This window comes from Globicephala melas, chromosome 10 (assembly GCF_963455315.2).
Source record: "Globicephala melas chromosome 10, mGloMel1.2, whole genome shotgun sequence".
NCBI classification, from domain to species: domain Eukaryota; kingdom Metazoa; phylum Chordata; class Mammalia; order Artiodactyla; family Delphinidae; genus Globicephala; species Globicephala melas.
In genome coordinates this window covers 39,993,604-40,013,801 of record NC_083323.1, presented here as the reverse complement: position 1 = coordinate 40,013,801, position 20,198 = coordinate 39,993,604, and the positions used below count along the sequence as shown (strand labels likewise).

The 20,198-nt window shown below is 38.3% G+C and overlaps 1 long non-coding RNA gene across 2 annotated transcripts in view; it reads left to right on the top strand.

Annotated features, from left to right (window-relative positions):
* The first annotated feature begins 14,166 nt into the window (after positions 1-14,166).
* LOC138842851 (uncharacterized) overlaps positions 14,167-20,198 on the top strand; it is a 350,488-nt gene continuing 344,456 nt past the window's right edge. For both annotated transcript variants that reach the window (XR_011377789.1, XR_011377790.1), the window contains exon 1: positions 14,167-14,459. This is a non-coding gene — a long non-coding RNA (uncharacterized lncRNA). The remainder of the gene's footprint in view (positions 14,460-20,198) is intronic.

Below are 20,198 nucleotides of genomic sequence, written 5' to 3'. Positions count from 1 at the left end.
CACTATTATTCAACATAGTTTTGGAAGTCCTAGCCATGGCAATCAGAGAAGAAAAAGAAATAAAAGGAATACAAATTGGAAAAGAAGAAATAAAACTATCACTGTTTGCAGATGACGTGATACTATACATAGAGAACCCGAAAGATGCCACCAGAAAACTACTAGAGCTAATCAATTTGGTAGAATTTGGTAAAGTCGCAGTATACAAAATTAATGCACAGAAATCTCTTGCATTCCTATACACTAATGATGGAAAATCTGAAAGAGAAATTAAGGAAACACTCCCATTTACCATTGCAACAAAAAGAATAAAATACCTAGGAATAAACCTACCTAGGGAGACAAAAGACCTGTATGCAGAAAACTATAAGACACTGATGAAAGAAATTACAGATGATACCAACACATGGAGAGATATACCATGTTCTTGGATTGGAAGAATCAATATTGTGAAAATGACTATACTACCCAAAGCAATCTACAGATTCAATGCAATCCCTATGAAATCACCAATGGCATTTTTTACAGAACTAGAATAAATCATCTTATAATTTGTATGGAGATACAAAAGACTCTGAATAGCCAAAGCAGTCTTGAGGGAAAAAAATGGAGCTGGAGGAATCAGACTCCCTGACTTCAGACTATACTACAAAGCTACAGTAATCAAGAAAATATGGTACTGGCATAAAAACAGCAACATAGATCAATGGAACAAGATAGAAAGCCCAGAGATAAACCCACGCACCTATGGTCAACTAATGTATGACAAAGGAGGCAAGGATATACAATGGAGAAAAGATAGTCTCTTCAATAAGTGATGCTGGGAAAACTGGACAGCTGCATGTAAAAGAATGAAATTAGAACACCCCCTAACACCATACACAAAAATAAACTCAAAATGGATTCGAGACCTAAATGTAAGACCGGACACTATAAAACTCTTAGAGGAAAACATAGGAAGAACACTCTTTGACATAAATCACAGCAAGATCTTTTTTGATCCACCTCCTAGAGTAATGGAAATAAAAACAAAAATAAACAAATGGGACCTAATGAAACTTCAAAGCTTTTGCACAGCAAAGGAAACCATAAACAAGACCAAAAGACAACCCTCAGAATGGGAGAAAATATTTGCAAATGAATCAATGGACAAAGGATTAATCTCCAAAATATATAATCAGCTCATGCAGCTCAATATGAAAGAAACAAACAACCCAATCCAAAAATGGGCAGAAGACCTAAATAGACATTTCTCCAAAGGAGACATACAGATAGCCAAGAAGCACATGAAAAGCTGCTCAGTATCACTAATTATTAGAGAAATGCAAATCAAAACTACAATGAGGTATCGCCTCACACTAGTTAGAATGGGCATCATCAGAAAATCTACAAACAACAAATGCTGGAGAGGGTGTGGAGAAAAGGGAACCCTCTTGCACTATTGGTAGGAATGTAAATTGATACAGCCACTACGGAGAGCAGTATGGAGGTTCCTTAAAAAACTACAAATAGAACTACCATATGACCCAGCAATCCCACTACTGGGCATATACCCAGAGAAAACCATAATTCAAAAAGACACATGCACCCCAATGTTCATTGCAGCACTATTTACAGTAGCCAGGTCATGGAAGCCACCTAAATGCCCATTGACAGACAAATGGATAAAGAAGATGTGGTACATATATACAATGGAATATTACTCACCCATAAAAAGGAATGAAATTGAGTCATTTGTTGAGATGTGGATGGATCTAGAGACTGTCATACAGAGTGAAGTAAGTCAGAAAGAGAAAAACAAGTATTGTATATTAACGCATGTATGTGGAACCTAGAAAAATGGTACAGATGAACCAGTTTGCAGGGTAGAAGTTGAGACACAGATGTAGAGAACAAACGTATGGACACCAAGGGGGAAAAGCCGCCAGGGGCGTGGACATGGTGGTGTGCTGAATTGGGCGATTGGTATACACTGATGTGTATAAAATTGTGACTAATAAGAACCTGCTGTATAAAAAAAAAAATTAAATTAAGAAATTAAAATAAAATAAATAAAATAAAAATAAAATAAAATAAAAAAAGAAAGATCTTGACCAAGTAGAGAAGACAGAAGAGAGCCTGAGAGATGTGGTGGACATCTTTATATTTCATTTGGCTTTTATCATTGGCATAATATATTTATGCCCAATTAATGTGACATTTCTAAAAGAGGGGTATAATGTAAGGAAAAAAACATTGAATTCAGAGTCAGAAAATCTGTGTCCTAGTCATGTTTTGTGATTTTTTTTCAGGAAGAATCAACTACTCTATTATCTGTGTTCACTAGATTTTATACTCTAAAGATTGTGACAGATAATGAAATGTACCCAGTGCAAATGGAGTCATTCTAAACATCATCTGTGATACAAATAATGTGTATCTATCAGTTCCCAGAGAACCATATTCCTGGGAAACAGTAGAAAGTCTAGAAGTCTAGTCATAGCCCAGCCAAGAACACTTGAGTGTTTATGAGTATCGTCGGTAATCGTGTTGAGTGTGATTTGGTCCTAACTTGGTGTCCTGAGTGGAGGTAGCTGAATATAAGTTGATTTTAGAGGGTGGTATTCAAGGTGTAGATTAGAAGCTGGACCAAATTCCCTATAGACACTTCGAATATGGTGGAATGATCGTTTGCCTAACATCAGTATTTTTTGAGGGTGAGCTGCCTAGCTCCCAGGAAAATGGCTTTCTTGGGAAGCTTCACATTCCCTAGTCCAGCCCTTTCATGGGTTACCGGGGGACGTAGGTACTGGGCAGGCTCTTTAGCCAGTTGGCAGGCTAGAGACTCAGACAGTGATGGAGCAGTGCTGCCCAGAAACCTGGTATGGGTTGGACTTCTGAGGCCAAAAGCGAGCACAGTGAACAGCCAAAGTCAGGCTCATGGTGGCTGGAGATAAATCCTCCAATCTGGCCATTGCATAAAAGCTAGAGGCGAGTCTTTGCCAGTATCAGTGGTTTCTCAGAGGAGGGAAATTCACCTGGACTCTGCTCACTTGTGAGGCTTCCTACTCTTTAAACTATTACAGCCCTTCCAGTATAAATATAATGGGAGCCGCACATGCCATTTTACATTGTCCAGCAGCCTTATTACTAAAAGTAAAAATAAATAGGTAGAATTAATTATAATAATGTACATACTTTATTATCTTGACATATCAAAAATACTGTCATTTCAACATATAAAGAAGCTAAAATACTTTTTAATAAGACTTTTAATATTTTGCATTTTTCCCTTTTTTTTGTACCAAGCCTTTGAAATCCAGCATGTATTGTACACTTAGAGCACATCTCAATTTGGAGACTAAATTTTCAGAAGGACTTAATCTGTACTCAGGTTTCAACAATTTTTTAGAAAGATTCACATAGGTAAGCGTTCCAAACATAGTTAACATGAATTGAGTATCGGTTTTAAATTTAAATTTTAGATAATTACCATTAAGGTTAAAAATTGAGTTCGTAAATTGCTACAGCCTGCAAGTGCTAAATCACCACAAGTGGACAGTGGCTACTCCTGAATAAGACAGTCCAGCCCTAGCCTCACCCACAGCCAGCTTTCTCAGATCACAGGTAGAACTTCTTCCAAGGTGCAAATGCCAACACGGAGCTTTAAGTTGAAACTTTTCCAGCGTATTCAGAGACCCAGACTTGTTTTCCCTTCACATGCAGGTGCTGAGTTACAACAGTTGCTTGTAACTATTTCAGTGACCCACTGAGTGAAAAACCATGGAGTCCTTAATAAATGTGTCCACTTCTTGTCTGGACATCTCATTTCATATATATATAATATATACACATATATAATATAGGTACATGTATATATAGTAATTCTATAATTACTATATATAGTAATTATATAATTATATGTATATATGTTTTCATATCTTTACATATATGTATCTCCATATATTTACATATGTCTTCTTAATCCTAGGACAAAAATTGTCTACTCATCCCACACTTGGATGAAAAAGGACCTCTCCTCAAAGAGAGACAAAAGTTCTTTTTCTGACAGGAAAGAATTCTCTTCTCTAGATTAAAAAAAAAAAAAAAAAGAGGTAGCATCCAAAGACATTTTAAATAGCAGAATGACTCCCAGAGCAAGATCAGAACTTCAATGCAAACCTGTCAATAATATTAACATATATAAATATAAAAAGAATGTTTTTAAGATTGGAAGTAGGAGAATAAGAGAAATATCTACAAATACACTAAAAATGGACACGCATACTAAGTATGAGATAGAAGAAACAGATTAAAGCAGTGCTTTTTCTGACCTGGATAAAATATCCCTCAGGGCTAGCCACCTACTTTTTTTGCCCACATTCACTGTTTACCAAACAACACTAATTGTTTATCTTGCTTTCTAGAAACCCCCAAACCTATAAAGGTATTTCTCAAATGTAACATTTTTTTGCTTTCTTTTTCTTATATATTAAAATTCAGTGACTATTTCTTTCCAAGATCTGAAACCTCATATTTCCTTGACTACACATGGTTGGTTGGTTGGTTTGCTTGTTTGTTTGTTTGTTTTTTAAGATCCGCTACTAGAAATTTAGTTCATCTGCAGAAGCCACAGGGCTGACTATAGAGAACACACTGTAAGATGTCCCCTTGTGAAAGCAGCACAGTAATTAGCCTTATTAAAAAATAGTATACCCTTCAGCTGTTTGCTTTTTTCAGCATCAAGCAGGAGTTTTATTAACTAGCTTAAGAGGAAGATGTCTGTTACACTGGGGCACACTCAGAAACTGGAAATAATACACATTAGGGTTTAAGTAAAATGAATGAGTTATCCTATCAAATAAAATTATACTTGGTACTAATGTTATCTTAACTGCAAACCTGAAAATAAAATTTCTATATGCCATTAGCACAAAACAATAGTGGAGGAAAGTTTTCGGGGGAGCCAGTTGGCGGGTGTAACTATGCGAGAGCAATTCCTGTGTTACTCCTTGCAGGACACCATGGATTTGCAGCATACTCTGGAAATTTCCTTCTCACAGAATGATTTACAGAAGATATGCAGGACCTCCAGAGAACTAGAAACTAGATCATGTGCAAACAGAGGAAAACATTTTACCAGCCAGGCAAATATTGATACTGCCAGAAGCCGGCCTACAGTTATATTGTGACTATTAATTTCAAAGAAAGGTCAAGTTGCAGATCACGTCTCAACATTACTAAGGCAAAAACGGAATAGGAGTTTGAACATATCATAGGAAAATACTGTAAACAATTTTATTTATTTATTTATTCATTCATTTTAAGCTGCGTTGGGTCTTTATCGCTGCTCGTGGGCTTTCTCTAGTTGCGGCGAGCGGGGGCTACTCTTCCTTGTGGTGCGCGGGCTTCTCATTGCGGTGGCTTCTCTTGTTGCGGAGCACGGGCTCTAGGCACGCAGGCTTCAGTAGTTGTGGCACGTGGGCTCTGTAGTTGTGGCTCGTGGGCTCCAGAGCACAGGCTCAGTAGCTGTGGTGCACGGCCTTAACTGCTCTGTGGCACATGGGATCTTCCGGACCAGGGCTTGAACCTGTGTCCCCTGCATTGGCAGGCGGATTCTTAACCACTGCACCACCAGGGAAGTCCCTGTAAACAATTTTAAATCATTACCATTTATTGGGAAATCAACCCATGTTAATTTGAAGAAAGAAATGATCTTGTGGCCAAACAGTTGTAACTTCTAGCATATTATAATGTTAATATCATAGAGATCTGTCTACAAGGTAGTGTAACCAATTTTTAGAAGATCTACAAAAATATCTATTAAGTAATTTTATATTACTCTTCATGTAGAACAAGGGACCTAAACTGAAGAAAAAGTGGAATCCCAGAATCAGCACTACTTTTCAATCAAAGGGAACAATTTAGTTAAATGGATGCCTTTTTAATATGTATGGGACACTAATTGGAAAATTCCAAAAGAAACAACAGTGATACTGTGATATTCTGTTTTATGTACACTTTAGCGTTTCTAAACAGATATTAAGAATCATCTGTGGCCTCTAAAGGTAAGACATTTGTTTTATCTATTGACCATCCATTATCTTATGAGTGCATTGAGTATACAAATGGTTGATTTCAAGACTTAATACGTGCTAATGAAAGGATAACACTTCTCCTCTCCTCACATTTTGGCCTTAGGCCATAGGGGATAGAAATTTCACCTGGGAAGAGCTGCTGAGGGACTCTTTCTCCATCTCCACCCCCAGGGTAAGGGCCTTGCACAAGTAATGGCTTAGTATTCTGCAAAGGGGGAGGGGTTACGTGGCCAAGTCAAAGTCCAAACAAGTTGTGTTTGTAAAAACCTCATGTAAAGATTATTAGCCAGGTTTCCCTCAGGTTTTCTCCAGGGTCCTAACCTGCTCCTGAAAGCTCTACCCCTTACTTGAACCCGCCCACAGTGGGAGTACTTACGTGAATGGTAATACAAGCAGCTGCTCACATTTATCTGCCAAGGAGGGCAGAATGGTCTCAAATCTACTTGTGTATAGATCCAGTTCACCAGCTTTTATGCAGTAAGCATCCCTGGGCAGGGTCTCTGCAAGCAGTGGGAGGAGATTTTGGAAAGATGTTGAAGTTCCCCAGCTTCTCCACGAGCAACCGAATGAGTCCAACTGTCTTCTGTCTTCAAATTGGCATTTATGTGTGTGATGGTGAAGAAGGGTAGCTAGGAAATCTTGATAGCATCTTTAATGGAACCTATACATGTCCACTTCTAACTACAATAGAAAGATTAAACAAAATGAGGTAGATAGTAAGGGACTCGAAGCCAGCTAGCTATCATATCTTTTTAGTTGTCTTTGTTCTTAGAATTCTATTCATAATTCAGTGCCTTGAACATAATAGGTGTTCAATTAAAGGTGCTGAATAGATAAGGAGAGTCTTATAAGGGCTGCAAGAAAAGGTACTTATTAATTAATCATTTTTATATTTAAAAACCACTTTAGCCAAAGAACATTATTATTTGGACCATGAAATGAGAATAAATTTATTTCCAGGGCCACTTGAAATAATCTTCTAAAATTTGTTTACCACAAGAGAAACTACCTCTTATAGAATTTTTGAACTTAACTGTATTTACTGTTTGCTATTGAAGCTAGAGAACATATGGGAATGCCAATTTTTGCCACCTATTTTTAAGATGCTTCCTCAATCAAGAATAAATGAAGCACATCTGTGGATGCATTCAACAAATAGTTTTAAGAAAATAATCATTCCCTATTTATTTTTAGGAAAAAATGTAACAGAAAATTTCCTTCCTCTTGATTTACCTCAATGACCTCAAAGTAACACGTGCAGAAAACATCCATAAAGCCAATAAACTGTCTCTATTAATGCGCTTGTGCATTTCATCACCTTATGCTTTCACCCATTATCCAAAATGTGGATAATTTTTATTTGCACTTCAAATCAAATTCTTTCTTTTTTTTTTTTTTTTTTTTTTCCCGGTACGTGGGCCTCTCACTGTTGTGGCCTCTCCTGTTGCGGAGCACAGGCCCCGGAGGCGCAGGCTTAGCGGCCATGGCTCACAGGCCCAGCCGCTCCGCGGCATGTGGGATCTTCCCGGATCGGGGCACGAACCTGTGTCCCCTGCATCAGCAGGCGGACTCTCAACCACTGCACCACCAGGGAAGCCCCAAAAGATTATTTCTTTTAAGGATGCTTTTAAGTGATGACCATAAGAAGCACATTGTATAGTTTGTTACATTACAAGATGGAAAAACGCTTCCATCTGAGCTCATTCACCTCACCTAACTTATAACAGAGGCTGCAAACTAATACCTTCTTGAATGATAAGGTACTAAGTGACCTACCGATGATTTTTTTAAAATTGTAATTGCTTACTGTATTAGTTTTCTGTTGCTGGGTAACAAACAACCACGTAGCTAGTGACCTAAAATCACACCCATCTATTATCTCATAGTCTGTAAGTCATAAGTTAGGCTGGGCTCAGTTCGGTTCTCTGCTTAGGATCTCACAAGACCAAGATGAAAGTGTTGGCTAAGATGAGCTCTCCCTTGAAGGATCTGAGGAAGAATTTGCTTCTAAGCTCATTCAGGTTGCTGGCTGAATTCAGTTCCTTGTGGTTGCAGGACTGAAATCCCTATTTTCTTGCTGGGACCACTCTCAGCTCCTAGAGGCTTCTGGGTTCTTGGGCATGGCCTTCTACAGCTCTGAAGCCAGCAAAGGCTGTCATATCTACCCTTGTCCTGCTTTCCCCCTCTGATGCTATGTCATTAGATTAGGTCAACCTTTTGCCCCATGATATGAAAGTCATGGAAAAAGTATCACATTAACAGATCCTATTCACATTCAAAGGGGATGGGAAGGTCATTGGGAGTCATTCTTAAAATTATGCCTGCCATATTTACCAACATTTAAACATCAGGGTACTTCATATAGATATCCAGAAATCTGGTTTCTCTTAAAAGGAGAATTTCCAGCAACATTGGGTCACATTCCACCATTACAATTGGCTAGACCTGACAAGTGATAGCCTCTCTCAGAAGAGCATTCACCAATCGCCATTCATGTGCATCCACCCACTTTCACTCTGTACATATGTCTGCTTTCAACAGCTGCCTTACAAAATAAACAATACTGCAACACAACCTTCCTGACAGAGTACATATGCATACCTCTTCAAACCTAAATTTATCCTGGAAACTCAATGATCTCTGCACTTTGACAATAACAAGATAATCTCAAGCTGGCACTGATGTTCCTTTGCCTCTCGAGACTGATTCTTGTAATAACATTTCAATAAACTTAGTAATTCTGAGCATGTACCATCTTTTGGTCTGATAAGTGAATAATAGTGCACACATTAAATGCTACCGCTGAGTTAGCCCATGCAAAAGACACAAATGTACTCTCAGTGGACAAATGTATTCCTGTGTCATCATGACCACAGCAGAAAATGGAATCTGTCATAAAAAATAAATCATCCAAGAGTCAGACCATGTTCACACAACTCAGCACTAACTTTCATTTTCCTTATTCTTCAGCTGAGAGTCTAAACAAACACTTATAAAACAGTCTGACAGATCACATTGTTCATCAAAGTTGGATTCTACAGCCTCAGAATTCAGATGTCTGAAACCGTGGCAGCTGGGAGACCCACTGCTTCTTGTGTGCTGGTCCCTCTGTGATCACATCTTCATTCAGTTAGGTTTTCCAGTTTCAGAAGGCACAGAGTGCAGAGAGGTGGTGCAAAGCCTGCTGGCTGCTTGTTTTGGGGGGAGTATGGGAGGGAAGTCTGGAGTTGATAAGAGTTGAAGTAATGGAATTAGCTAAAGGTTGTTGTGGGCGAGATTGTGGAGGTGCTACTTGTCAGGGTAAGACATTCAGAAATTATCTTATGGCAGCCAGGGAATCTCATTTAGGGCAACAGAAGAGTACAGTAGTTAGAAGTCAGCCTTTGGAGCCAGACTATGTGGGTTCAAATCCCACCTCTGCCACTTCCTAGCTATATGACTTGGGGTGAATTATTTTTATACTCTGTCTTAAAATCTTAATGTAAAATGGGGATGACAGTGAAGATGTGTTCATATATTTACAGCATTTAGAACAGTGCCTGATACCTAGTAACAATCCAGGATATGTTAGCCATCACTGCTACTCTAACAATCCATGTTGGGGCTAACACTGAGATAAAAAAAGGAAATAAGAAACCACAAGTAAAACTTGTTGGAAAAGAACAATTTTTATCCCTTTAAATGTGCATATTAGATTCCTCTGGGTTGCCCGGAAGAGGCACAATTGAGTTGCCTCAGTTAATTAGACTTTATTTTAAACCTATGTTGCTTCTTTCTGCCTCAGGTCTAATGTTTATGCAAGACTTACTGCCATATAGCTCTTCATCTCTTTGCTTCTGTTCTCTCTACTAACTTATTTTCTTGCTAAGTGCTTCACATTTAAATTTAAAAGAAAGGATGTGAGTGGTTTTCCCAATCACCATTAAGTGTGGCTCTTTCAGCTGTGCCTAGCATGGCAGAGAAAACACTTGTAAATCTGTGTTTCCCCTACTGCATGCTTGTGAAGGTAAGTTGCAGATAAATACATTATTTTGCTCTCTTCTGCTTTTAAGGTCATTGGTGCTTCGGGTTGTGGTGATAAAGAGTCTGTGAGAGAAAAGACAGAAGGGACAACAGCTTTATTGCCAAACTTTTCAACAATAGCAATGAGGAAAGAATAGCTAATTTACTCAGGGGTGGTTAACTCAAAGAACAGCTCTTGTGAAAGCAACATATTGTAGGTGGTGTGGGAGAAGGGGAGAAAGCAGAGCATGGAACGGCATAGAGGATGGGAATAGTTCTTCTGTCAGAATAATGAGAGTCTCAGGAGTGTTTCATGATGTTAGAGAATAGAAGAAGATGGGGAATTTTAGTAAGAATTCTTGTGGATCCTTTCTTTGTTCTTTGAGAGATCAGGCAAAGATTGGAAACATCATTTGTACCATGCTTCTTTGATTGTGAAACTTCCCTAGCCTAACCATGTGGAACACAGTTTAAATAGGCTTATACAAGGGACAGGCAAAGAGGAGTTTGGGCACGGACATCACTCTGAGCCTCCCTAGGAGGGAGCAGTTTAATTAGATTATTCAGTACAGCAATGGATCCTGGACTTCCAAACACCATGCTGATTCTGTTACCTTCTTTGTGAACATAATATGAATTTAATTACTTGAGAAAGGACTTTTTTCAAAATCTGAAATTATAAAATAACATTTGGCAACTAACAAATAGATGTTTTAAATGCATACCTTTTGAAATCAACAAAAATTGAACTAGGTACTTGCATTTGGTTTCTAAATGTGCCCTCAAGAGATCATGTGTTCAAATGTATAGATGTTCTAGGCAGTAGAGAGCTGTGATTAAAACATCTGGTCCACACAAAGATTGAAACAAATTCAAATGCAGGCTTTTCCACTTCTTAGCTCCATTGCTTTAGATAAGTTAACTTGTATAGTGGATTTAAATTATGTACACAGATTCTTTGACGTTCTTCCCTTCAAGAGTTGGAGCTCAATTTCCCTCCAGTTGAGCTTCTGCTGAATGTAGTGACTTACTTTTAATAAATAAAGAGAAAGTAACGTGTTTGGATTTAGAGAGTAGGTCATAAAAAGCACTTCAACCTCCTCTTTAGGATTGCATGCTCTAGAGAAACCCAGTTGCCATGTGTGAGAACACAGCAAGCAGCCCTATGGAGAGGTCCATTTGGTGTGAAGCCAAGGCCTTCTGCCAACAACCTTGTGAGTGAGCCATTTTAGAGTTAATCCTTTAGCCCCTGTCAGGCCTTCAGATGACTGCAGCCCCAGCATACATCTTCATGAAACCCGGGACCAGAGCCACCCAGCTAAGCTGCTCTCCAATTCCTGACCCATGCAAACTGTGTGAACAAAAAAATGCTTATTGTTTTAAGTTACTAAATTCTGTGGGTAATTTTTGTTACACAAGAAGTCGTTTTGGTAATATATGGAAGCCAGCATTTGACAGGGGTTCAGAAAAAACATATAACTGTCCTGGCCATTACAGTAGCTGCTAGCCACATGTGGCTATTTAAATTTGAATTAAAGTTAAATAAAATTTAATATTCAATTGACCAGTCACATTAGCTACATTTCAAGTAACTCTATAGTCACATGGGACTATTGTATTGTATAATGCAGATATAGAACATTTTCATTATCACAGAAAGTTCAATTAGTGTTTCTCCAGAGCAATGAGGCTCAAATGGGAACCTGCAAAGACTTAGGAAAACATGGATACATTTTGTGATCTTTATTTGGATTTAAATATTTGGCATGATGATTATTTTTTTAAAAAATGCATTCCAGATCATTTGGACAACTGTCTTAAAACCAAATATTGCTAACTGATTTCTGTTCGTGATTTAAGACCTTGAATTTGGATGTTTATAATGGAGTTCCAACCAGGCAGTGCTACTCTAAATGTTGAGGGCCATCGATAAAAGAACAGAATTTAAGTCTCTGCATAAACAATGGGCACTTAAGATGTCTGTGATATCAACCCATGGTGTCAAACATGCTGACTGAAAGTTCAGTCATGGGAAAATTGCTTTATCAGCATAACACACTGAGAAGTCAGTGATTCACTTTAAGCAAAATAGCATTCTCTACATATGAAATTTATGCTCTTAATTTGACTCATTGATTATATAATTTTGTTTGTATTTGTAATTATCTTTGACCTTATAAATGGATAGTGGCTATACATGCAAATATAGTGTTATACTTATCCATGGTTGTCACATTGTAAAAAATTATTATGATCATACTGAGATTCCATGATATTTTCCTCTTTAAAAGTGTAACTCCATGACTCAGATTTGGAAAACAAAAATCCTAGAGGTATTCCATTCATCTCAATTTGCAATTCCTAATTTCTGTGTATCTGAGTATAAATTATTGAGCAAACGATCCTGATTGGCCCAGCTTGAATCATGTATCCCCACTTGTCCAGTGACCTATGATTAGGATGGCAGGTTCACACTAGTTAAATATTTTTCTCAGGCTAACTCATATTAATTGAGGTACTGTACAAAGAAGAAAAGCTGGGGAGATACTCCCAAGTTGCCATCTACAACGCTATTAACCGTTAGAGATGAGAATCATGCCTGGAAAAGAAGTCTAGTTTTCCTTTCAGTTAGCAGACTTAACATTTTACCCAAACCTTCACAGAAAAGAATACCTAAGCCTGAATGACGGGGCTGGGGGTACCTATTTTCTGCACAATAACAAGCCCATGAGGGAGGTATTTTTAAATGGGGAACCTCTCCTTGCACTTCACAGCATATCCAGTAGGTGGCCCTGCCTATGCTTTTGCAAATGCCCGTGAATACAAGCGCTTCTTTGATGGTGCATTACATTAGCTCTGTGAGACACCTAACTACTTGCAGAGAACAGGCTTCTAAAGAGAGAAAGGCTTTGATGAATGCAGTAGCATTATATTAAGTTATCGGCATACCTTTTGTTATGTTGATTGTGTCCTGGTTTTTATTTGAACTGGATGAAAAATAAAAAGGACTGAATTTCTCTCTCAGCTATGCCTGTGCAATTCTTTGCAAGAGCTCACAGAGCTAGGTCAACCCTTTCTGGGTGAAACAGGTTGGCCTTGGGGCATGCTGTTTTCTCCAGTGTCCTCTTTTCCTGTGTCCTGGAGTGGACTTGAGAAATGCCTCTCCCTGCTATTTATGGGGGCAAGCAAACTGCTTTTAGTAACTGCCAATCTCAGTTTCACTGCTGTTGATTCCTCTTTTCCTCCTCTCCTCCCTCAAATCCATTTGCAAAAGTCTTCTGTCATCTCCCACTCTGCCTTGTCACCTTCCCAGGTTCCTGCATTCTTCATCCTTGCTTAGTTTATTTCCCTTTAATTTAAACCCACATCTATTTTTCACTTAGCCTTTTGAGAAGTCTCTCCAGGTTTTTCCTCTTTGAAGGTGTTGCAATTAGCTTTTTTATTAAGTGCTACTGACTTCCCATTGGTGGCATCCATTTAGATGGTAATGTTATCTTTGCGACATGTTTATTCGAAGAGCGAACAGGGTCTGCCTTCAGAGATCTGAAAGGAAGGAGTTCCCATTTTCTCACAAAATTTTTTCCTGAAACTTAGAATAACTCAGATCTTCTTGAAATGCATACTATTTCCCACAGAAACAATTGTATGACTGCGTAAGTCACATAGGTGATAACAGACACTTAGTTATGTAAAACACATTTGGGTCACATTCAAGTTCCTAGCAATTCTAGAAGAGTTAGAACAAATGCACCTGATTCTTTGGGGACCCCAGTAAGAAATGAAGTGAAATGAAATCTTACTATGTGTTATATAGTATTAGCTCTCTCATTTCAGTTTTTTTAAATAATATTTTGTATGTGTGTCTCAACACTCATAACTAGAATAGAAACAGTGGATTAGTTTAAGGTACTTAGCATAATGCCTTCTACCTCCATAATGATTTAAAATAGTAAAGTTAGGTGGAAATGCTCTAAATAGGCACACTTGAATCAATCGTGCTTGTTTCTAGTACAAAGATGTCTCATATTCCTTAAAATATTGTCAACAGCCAAACTCTGCACACTGAGTGAAAATAAAAAGCAGAAAGATGAGTTTATTGCGAGGATTTCAACCTGCAAGCTGAGAAATTCAAGGCTACAGGAGCAATGAGTTCTGAATTGCTCACAGGCTAGGGAGTTTTTATGGGATACACGTGGAAGTTACTTGGCTTTTTCAGCTGATTGGTTGCCTGGTGGTCTCCTTCCTCATTTGGATCCGGGTAGCTGAGTCAGGGGAGCAAGGAAGTCCAGAGATGGCGAAAACAGACTTGGCGTTTGGGGACTGGCTGGCATCCTCTGCTGATTTCTGAGAAGCGCTGTAAATTCCTGCAACTTCTGTTAGGTAAAGTTAACTTTCATTTTCTTTAATGCGCCTGCATTGCTTTAAATGGCCAACTCCATTTTGTCTCAGACGTAAGCAACTGTGTTTTAGTTTGGTTCAACAACGTTAAAAAATAAAATTCTACCCATGTGTAGAACTGGGTCACTGGGCATGAAGGATCTATTGAAATTTTATACTGTTAAAAAAACAGAATTCAACTGAGAAAATTTGAGGATTGTGTTGGCTTTGTCCAGTGATTCGTGAATCGGGCAGCGTGCAATCTAGCAGATAGAAAGGAGCTCTGAGGGGCCATACGAAGTGAAAGAATTATGGGCAGAAGGGAGCAGGAACGAGAAAGTTATACTACACTAAAAATTAGGTTGGTTATTGCAAGGTCATGTTCCTTTAAGGGATGGCACGGGTCTCTCCAGCAGCTTACCTAGCTAATGCTTATCAGGTGATTCCTAATTGACTGGTTTAAGATTCCATTTCTGGAAGAGAACAAACTGTAATTAACTCGTCTCAGTTTGGCGACACTGGGCTTAGCATAAGCAACTCCATTTTGTGCCTATTTTCTTGTTTTTAACAATATGCTTGCTAAAGTAAACATCAATTAAAATCACCAAATGGTATTTCTATTGATATTTTAGATTACAGAAGATTTATTTTAAAGGGCCGTATCTTTTTTTTCTTCTGTACAAATAACAACTTTATTTGTCCACACCAGGATTAAGTTACTTAACAGAGAGACAGAGGGTGGTGGGAGGTTGGCATCCACAGCACCGTTTATGTCGTGGGCTTCTGGAGGCACAGCGTCACTCCTACTGTGGTACCACGTAAAGAGCCATATCTTTTGATTGTTGATTCCTTTCTAATAAACTATCCGAAGGAGTTTGTACAGATAATTTCCCCATAGTTAATGTTCAGAGTCTTTTTGTTGACCTTTAGTGGCATTCACATCTGTGGTCATGCTTTTCAAAACAATATCTGAAAGACTGAATGTATCAGTAAAGTATTTTAATAGTTAATGTGAGTTCTTAGAATGCCTTTTGGCAATGAATATATTCTTACGTTTTGCAGTTAAATTGACAATTTATTAGAGTTCCACATTCAAAAATCATGTTTTCCTTTGGCCTTTAAGCTATTTTTCACAAATTTTATCTTGTCACATAAATCTAATAAATTCTATTTGAGAAAGAACAGTCACCTCTCCTCGTTTACTTATCCTTTAATTAACTTTGATTAGCTCAAGTCTAATGATTTAAACTCTCTTAAACAGTGAATTCCTTGAGCAACTTCGTTAATTAAATCCCCTAAAATATTTTAAACAAAATTTATAATTTTAATATCTTCAATTTTTAAGCACCAACTTGACAAACGCTTGGTGTCTGAAGATGCCAAAAATGGTTTACCTGCTCCTTGCCTGAGTTTGAAACCTATTTATTTATGTTTTAGTTGATTAATTTAACAAATACTTTTATAGTGCTTACTCTCTCAGGCTGCTCTACCCCGTCAAGAAGATCTTTTATTCCCAAGGTTACCAGATAAACAATTCACTCCTCTTCCCCTGGAGGGGGGGGGATGGGACAGGGGAGTTATCCACTGGAGCACCTGCAGATGAAAAGGTGAAATCAAGGGAAACATGTTCCCTCACTCACCCAGTCAACACACACATACTCAAAACCTCTGGTCTTGTATTCCTGTTACTCTTTGGGCTTATTCATTAAAGCTATGCTCAAACAGGGCTCTGTTTCCATCAGTGGGGGACATCCGTGTGTGGCCTTTTCAAAAAAACTTGTACCTGATGGTAGAGGAAAAGATGACTTTAAGACTATTACAGTAGTAGTCAAGACTGTTGTAAGAAGGGATAGAGAATGAACTAAATTTCACTGAAACAAACGGTGAGAGAGTTTTAAGCACTGAGGTGAGCTAGAGGGAAAGTACTGGAGGACTTTTGGTGGAGTCGGTCAATGTGATTAAGCCATCTAAGGTTGCTAGTTGGTGCTTATCATGAAGTTAGGCTCCTGTCCTCTCACAGAGACTGGGAGATTGAGACTCCATCTTTCTTCCTGTTTTTACAAAATTTATTTTATTGAAGTATAGTTGACTTGCAATGTTGCACTAATTTCTGCTGTACAGCAAAGTGATTCAGTTATACATATATATATATATATATATACATTCTTTTTCATACTCTTTTCCATTATGGTTTATCACAGGATATTGAATATAGTTCCCTGTACTGTACAGTAGGACCTTGTTGTTTATTCATTCGATACATAGTAGTTTGCATCTGCTCATCCCAAACTCCCAGTCCATAACTCTCCCACTCCCCCTCCCTCTTGGCAACCACAAGTCTGTCCTCTATGTCTGTGAGACTGTTTCTGTTTCATAGATAAGTTCATTTGTGTGACGTTTTAGATTCCACATATAAGTGATATTATATGGTATTTGTCTTTCTCTTTCTGGCTTACTTCACATAGTATGATCACCTCTAGGTCGATCCATATTGCTGCAAATGGCATTATCACATTCTTTTTTATGGCTGAGTAGTATTCCATTGTGTATCTATATACCACATCTTCTTTATTCATCCATCTGTTGATGGACATTTAGGTTGTTTCCATGTCTTAGCTCTTGTACATAGTGCTGCTATGAACATAGGGGTGCATGTATCATTTTGAATTATAGTTTTGCCCGGATATATGCCCAGGAGTGGGATTGCTGGATCCTATGGCAACTCTATTTTTAGTTTTCTGAGGAACCTCCATACTGTTTTCCATAGTGGCTGCAGCAGTTTACATTCCCACCAACAGTGTAAGAGGGTTCCCTTTTCTCCACAGCCTCTCCAGCATTTGTTATTTGCAGACTTTTTAATGATGGCCATTCTGACTGGTGTGAGGTGGTACCTCATTGAAGTTTTGATCTGCATTTCTCTACTAATTAGTGATGTTGAGCATCTTTTCATGTGAGGCTCCATCTTTCTTGATGATTACATTTCAAAGGGATGGCTCTGCATAGGTCTCTGAGAAAAATAATTCTGGTTTTTAATTTTTTTATACAGCAGGTTCTTATTAGTTATCCATTTTATACACATGAGTGTATACATGTCAATCCCAATCGCCCAATTCATCCCACCCCCCCAACCCCCACGATTTTCCCCCCTTGGTGTCCATACGTTTGTTCTCTGCATCTGTGTCTCTATTTCTGCCCTGCAAACCGGTTCATCTGTACTATTTTTCTAGGTTCATTTTATATCTAAAAGGGTCAGAGAAAGGAATAAGTAGAAGATTGTAGAAGATTTATATCTTAAAGGGTCAGAGAAAGGATTAAGTAAATGCTCTAAGAAAAGGGATATCAGGAGCCTATAGTTAGGAAGAAAACTGTCTAAAATTTAGTTAAGCTGAGGAGTTAGACCTCAGGTGGGTGGTGTCAGTTCTCACCCATAAGGCTCAGAAATGGCTAAAAACAGTAGCCCAGTAAATCAAATCTGAGTGTGTACCCAAGGAGAAAGAATGAGAAAGAGGCAGCTATTCTCTTGTCCAGGCTAATATTTAGGGGTGCCTAAGAGCTATTTGTGTAATAGATCACCGTAGATCTAATCTCTTCTTTAATGTACTTAAAGTTTTCATTACATCCTTCTGCTGCTTCCTCCCATCTCTCAAATGCCACTTCATCCTCTTCTAGGAGGTGCTTAAAGACAGTAATAAGAACAGAAGTGTATGCTGATACTTGTTATTCTGATATATTTAGTGAGCATTACAAAGGGTGGAATTTTGATTCTTGATTGAAACGTAGTATTACAAATTAACTTACTAAGATCTATGTTCTGAAGAAGAGGAGGCATTCCCGTTAAGAAATATTCATACCTGAAGAGTTTAATCTTTTTAAAAAACTTTCTCCAGCAGTCTTCCTCATGATATACTGAGCTTTTGTACCAACCTGCCATTTAATATTTCAGTTCTTAGAAGGCGGCTAAACCTAATGTGGGCAGAGTTACCAGTTTTGATTTCATAAAAACAGTGACCCTCATGTGGAAGGTGAGAAGAGGTGAAATTTATCCATAAGGGAGGAAATTAAATTTTCAAATTTTGATTCATTCTGGAATCCACACTTCTTGGGGCTAAGTTGATAAGATACTTTACCTGAAGAAAAGCCAGATTTAATAAAATGTAACTGTAAGTATATGCTAATTGAAAAACGTTAGAAAGTGTTAGAAAAGCAATTCATTTTGTAAGTGCACTGATAAAGAAGGTACTGCAAGGGGATTTATGTAAATATAATTAAGCATTCATCTTGCAAACTTGTTAAACAGCAGTAGGCACTTTAGAAGGTGAAAATAATTAGTTCCTCAGCTCCCATGTGAGCCCAAGTCATTGTTACAATTATATTTGTTTATTACTTCAAAATGACTTTTTATTTCAGTGCAACACAGACTTAGAAACCTATAATCACATCACATTTTTCCTAATAATTTTTGTTTGTATTTAATGTACAAACAATAAATTCCCATCTTTCATAATGTTATTGACCTTTTATCTTTATTTATATTGATTGGTTGGTGGTAAGGTAACAGTGTGATGCTCTAGGAATCTTGTGCTCAGCCTGAAGTTACCATCCTCCACCTGGGTGGAGGTCTTAGTTCCTGTAGAAGAATTCAAAGATATTGTTATGTATATCCCTTGAGGAGGAACTGGGGCCAGGGCCCAAGGCTACACTATTGTTTCTTGATTGTTCTTCCTTCGTTTATTCATCCCCTCCCTTCCACGATTAGGTGATTAGCTACTGTTTGAATTTGCTCTTTAGTGTTCAGGAAAGTCTAGGAGGCTGAAGCTTTTATCCTGCAAATAAGAAGCTGGGGACAGGAAAGTCTTTGTACCTAGGAGGGCCCCGCAGGGTCTTGATCAGTTTCAATCACATTGGCCTTAAGTTCTTCCTACCCCCAACTTCTTTTTTACCCTAGGCCTTTGCAAGTGCTAATCCCTGTGTTCAGAACACTTCTCACATCTTCCTGTCTCGTTAATTCATTTTCACTATTCTCATCTCAGTTTAAGTCTAACTTTTCCAGTAGCCTTTCTCGAGTTCCCCAAACAGTTCAAATTTCCCCCTTTTGTGACTTTTCCACCGTAACCACTACATACGTTAGTACCGTGGTAGGCTTCTTTATAACAATTTACATAGGCACCAATTTGTTACTTCAAAAGTTAATCACTTATGACCATGTTTAATAGATAAAACTTTAATTTGGCTAAGTGTGCAGGAACGAAAAACCAGTACTTAGAAAATTATAGGTTTCGAGGAACTGCTACAACCCAAGGAAGGAATTTTAGGAGTTATTCTAGACTTCTAGGCAGCTCTAGACTGCGTGTTGAGAGCAATGTGAATTATGATCAGTAGAAACAAATAAATAAATAAATATCCTTGTTCCTCTGCCTATCACCACAGAAAGATGTGTTATCAGAGAAAACAGGAAATTAAACATAAGAACCATTCAATATCTTTGCTAGGCTGGATTCACCAAACCAAAATGATTTCATCAAATAAGATTTGTTGCTTGGTCTAGAAATATTTATGCATAATCAAAAATTCTCAGTGTAGGGCTTCCCTGGTGGCGCAGTGGTTGAGAGTCTGCCTGCCGATGCAGGGGACACGGGTTCGTGCCCCGGTCCAGGAGGATCCCACGTGCCGCGGAGCGGCTGGACCCGTGAGCCATGGGTGCTGAGCCTGCAGGTCCAGAGCCTGTGCTCCGCAACGGGAGAG